The sequence below is a fragment of the Phascolarctos cinereus genome, unplaced genomic scaffold (assembly GCF_003287225.1).
Source record: "Phascolarctos cinereus isolate Bilbo 61053 unplaced genomic scaffold, phaCin_HiC Scaffold_5;HRSCAF=322, whole genome shotgun sequence".
Taxonomy (NCBI): domain Eukaryota; kingdom Metazoa; phylum Chordata; class Mammalia; order Diprotodontia; family Phascolarctidae; genus Phascolarctos; species Phascolarctos cinereus.
In genome coordinates, this window is record NW_027555958.1 from 229512418 (window position 1) to 229517277 (window position 4860).

The following is a 4860-nucleotide window of genomic DNA, read 5'->3' on the forward strand; positions in this document are numbered from 1 at the left end:
AGCTTTCAAGCTGTGGTCCCTCCTCACTCATCAGCTTGAGTCACTGTCCCTTTCCTCATCAACACAAAAGGAGGGAACAAATGGGGGAGGCCATGAAAATGAAACCAGGCCCCTCTCAGAGGCTGTGCAACGTCAATAAAATTCTGAGCTCCCCAAGTGGACAGGGCACGTAGCCGTTTGGTTACCGAGGTTGGCCAGCTGGGAAACAGTAGGGGATTGGTAAGGAAACCGCATTAATTAGAAAGAAAGCAAACATCAGTATCACCCCAGCCTGCCAATACTTTCCCCCTGGTTTCTCTCATAGCTCCCCCTCCACTCCCCCCACCCCAACCTTAGCTTCTCCCTCTGCTGCTCCTCCCTCTCCAGGCTGCTTCCCTCACCCTCTACTTTTTCAGTGCCTCTGCTACCTCCCCCCTGACATCTGTGCAGGCTCTTGGCTCTGACCCACTGCTTCCTGAGGGAGAAGGGAGGAAGGTTGGAAGAGCATGTCTCCCCACAGCCAACCCTCTCCCCTTGACCCTCAACTCCAGGCCATAGGCCTGCTCAGTCTCCTGATCTTGTTAGCTGCTGCCTCTGTTCTTGGCTGTTCCTTCTGTCTCATTTGTGGAAACAGCCTGAACAGACAACTTCTGTGCTAAGTTTTAAAACTTTCTGAGCAAAGAACATCATCTCTGAGCCCATCCCTATCAGGTTCTTCCCTTATATTCGTGGAAAGGTTTGATTCATAATTGCTATCTCCAGAGATTTAGGAGATAGAGAAATTTCTGAACAAGGGGTGGATAAAAGGATGGTCTCCTTGGGAAAAGGGGTGGAGGATAAGGGAGTTGGGCTGCTCATAAGAAGGGGTGGATGAAAGATTTTCTCAGGGAGTGGACCATCATCATCATCATCATCATCATTATCATCATCACTTGGATTTATACATATGTGGCCATAAGGAAGGATAAATATGAAAAATTCAAGAAAATAAGGGGAAACTTATGTGAAGGGATATCAAGCAATGAAAGCAGAAACATAGTAGACATACTATGACTATGCCAAATAAGACAAAACTCTGGTCAACTGCAATGGACAAGGTTGCTATTCACTTGTTAAAGCACACAGTCTTCCTTTATTTTTTCAGTTTTATTGAGGACTTTTTGTTTTTCCCAATATATTTCCACCACCCCCTACACTGAACCTACTCTCTTGTAACAAAGAAACACAGTTAAGCAAAACCACATCTGGCACTGTATGCAACAGTCTGTACCCATAGCTGTCCCCTCCCCCCCCAAGAGATGGGAAGTATGTTTCATCATTTGTTCATGGGGACCATTATTGATTATTGTAATTAAGCTGAGTTTGGCTGCCTTTTAGTGTTATTTCCATATCTGATTTAGTAGCATTATATGTATGTGTGTATATATACATATACATATATATATATATATATATATATATATATATATAAAATTCTCTGAATTTCTCATATTCATTGTTTCTCATGGTGCAACAATATTCCATTACATTTATGCATCATAATTTGTTCAGCCAGTTACCCATCAATAAACACCAACTTCATTTCCAGTTTTTACTACCACAAAAAGTGCTATAAATATTGGGTACATGAGACTTTTTTCTTCTATCTTTGACCTCATATCAGTACACACCACAGTGGGATCACCAGATCAAAGAATATGAAGAGTTTAGCAACCTTTGAGGGTAATGGCTAGAGTGCTGGAGTTGGAGTCACAAAAACCTCAATCTGATTCCCACTTCAAATAGTTACTACCTGTACAACTCTGACCAAGTCCCTTAACCTCTGTGTGCTTTAATTTCTTCATCTATAAAATGGAGATAATAGCAGCCACCTTATGGGACTGTTGTGAGGATCAAATTAGATAATGTATTTAAAGCACTTTGTAAACTTTAAAAGCACTAAATAAATGTGAGCTATTTATTTATCTATAAGCCCTTCCTTTCTTTTAACAAACAGGAAATCACAAAAGTGTAAGGTTGCATATATTAGCTATGTGATCCCGGGCAAGTCACTTCTCTCTGCCTTAGTTACCTCATCTGTAAAATGGCGATAATAATACCATCTACCTTACAAGGTTGTAGGGAGATTAATAATAATAACAATAATAATAACTAACATTTATATAACACTTTAAGATTTATCTTACAAGTATCATCTCATTTGGGATTCACAACAAACCTGAGAGCTATTATCTCCATTTTACAGATGAAGAAACTGAAGTAGACAGAGGTGAAATGACTTCCCCCTGGGTAACACAATTAGAACGTGCATAAGGCTCTTTTTCTGACTTCAGGTCTTCATGATTCTATGTCCAGCACTGTGAGACAATATACAAAGCTTTTTATAAACCTTAAAGCACCATATAAATGCTAGCTTTAAAATGTACCACAATTGCAATTACTCTTCTAGGCGATTTTTGTTTAACTGTTTGTATAGTTTGTTGGTGGTTGGTTTTGGGTATATGTATTCAATGTTGTACATAGCTGTCCTGGATTTAAACTGATGCTACTGCTCAAGCTAGAAGCCCATCCACCTCAACAGTTATTTTCTAGAACCTATACAACTTTATAACTTGGATTCTTAGACAAGAACTATCCAGACTTCAATATTCTTCTATCTGCTGACACATTTTACAGTCACAAAATCTCTGAATAGGAAGAGACTTTGTTAGCCATCTAGCCCAACTTGTACTTTGTACTTAACTAAGAATTTCTATCACATCCCCAACAAGGAGTCATCTAGACTTCAAGTAGGGGAATCCCACTGCCTCTTCAGGAAGCCCAGTTCACTTTTGGACAACTTTGTTAGAAAACATTTCCTTACATCAATCTGTTCTTCAGAGTGCTCAGATAACAAACAGAATTCTTCTTCTATATGACAGTTCTTCAAATACTTAAAGATGGCTATTATACCCAAAGTCTTCTCTGCTCCACACTTAACTGCTCCAGCTCCTTCAATTATTCCTTCACCATCTTGATAGCCCTCCTCTGGATGCTCTATAGATTAATAATTCTTCCTAAAATGTGGCATCCAGAATTGAACACAATATTCCAGATGTGATCTGGCCAGGACAGAGTACAGTAAAACTATCACTTTCTTTATTCTGGCCACTCTGGCTCATTTAATGGTCACATTTAAAGGTCACATTAGCCTTTTCTCACATTGCTAGCACACCAGTCATATCTAGTTCTGAATTTGTTGACCTATATTATCATCTATGCATCTACATGTGCACTTTGATAGGTGCTGTTGAGACACAAGTTCACAAATAAAGCAGAAGAGATCTGGAGAGATCTGGCAGCATCTGAGAAACTAAGGCCCAGAGAGAGGGAGTGACTTGACACAGAACTAAAAAGTAATAGAATTGATTCTCAAACACTGGTTCCCAGACTTCAAGTTCCTTGCTCTTTCTACCATACTGCATTGCTTTAGACTGCAAACCATCACCCATATTCATACAACCCTGATGGTTCATAAAGATTGCACTCTCACCTAATTCATTATAGTGAAGTCCCTGGCAAAAGTAAGAGGCAGTATGGAGCAGTGGGAAGGGAATAAGCATTTATATAGCTCCTACTACATTCCTGGCACTTTGCAAATTTGATTCTCACAACAACCCTGAGAGGTAAGTGCTATTATTATCCCCATTTTACAGCTGAGGTAGGGGCAGCTGTGTCAGTGGATAGAGTGCCAGGCCTAGAGTTGGAAAGACTTATCTTCCTGAGTTCAAATCAGATACTTACTGAGCCTGGGCAAGTCACTTCACCCTGTTTGCCTCAGTTTCCTCATCTGTAAAATGAGCTGGAGGAAATGGCAAATCACTCCAGTATCTTTACCAAGAAAACCCCAAATGGGATCACACAGAACTGAACACAGCTGAAAATGAGGGGCTAAGGGCCCTGGAAACACCCCATTGAATTTTCCCACATGGTCAAATCTCTGGTATTGGCCTGAATCATCTGACCCATCCCAGTAATCCTCTCAACTGGCCTTTCATTGTGGCCTACACCCAATCTCCCAATTCTCAATTACCTCTAACCTAGCCCAGCCCCACCCTTGATTCCATCTAGACTCCATTGTCCCATGGCCACGTAGTCCAGGTCCCTGGCATTTCCTGGTATATGGGCCCTTTTCTGTTACTTCTCAGTTACCCAGCCTACTGGCCACTCCTGTAAAAGGAGTCTCCTCTACCAAAGAGCAGATTTTTAGAATCACCCCAACCTTGACTGGGGTTTTAATAAATCTTGTCTCTGGCTGAAAGAAGGCTTCGGTGGAATTAATTAGAGGCAGGACCAGCCTTGCTATTTTGAGGTCCCAGCCCCCCTAAACCTAAACAAGAAGACTGAACAACAAAACCAGGGGCACACAGCTAGTAAACGTCTGAGATTGGATTTGAACTCAAATCTTCCAGCCTCCAGGGCCAGCACAGTGCCACCTTAATGCCAGTGGAAGAAGCACCCTACACAGAATAAGGAAGCCCAGATTTTGCCACCTTGTGCTGGTCATGTCCTCTCTTTGAGTCTGTTTCCTCTTCTGTTAAACGGGGAAAGGGTTCTGGACTAGATGGTATCGAAGGTCCTTTCCAGATACTACGTTCCCGGATAATCTAACAGTGGCTGCGGACTAACTGAGGAGAGGTGGGCGATGCTTGGTACACTTCAGGAGGAAGGCTGGCCCTGGGACAGGGGAATGGAACAAAGGCAGAAGCCCTCACCTTCCAGCTCTTGTCTCCCCACCCCCACCCCAAGTGGGAACGGGAGGAAGAGAAACCAAGATGGCGGCCCCCATGCTGAGGGACACTCTCCTCGCCAGTGCTATTGCTTGCCGGCTGCCCCGGAAGC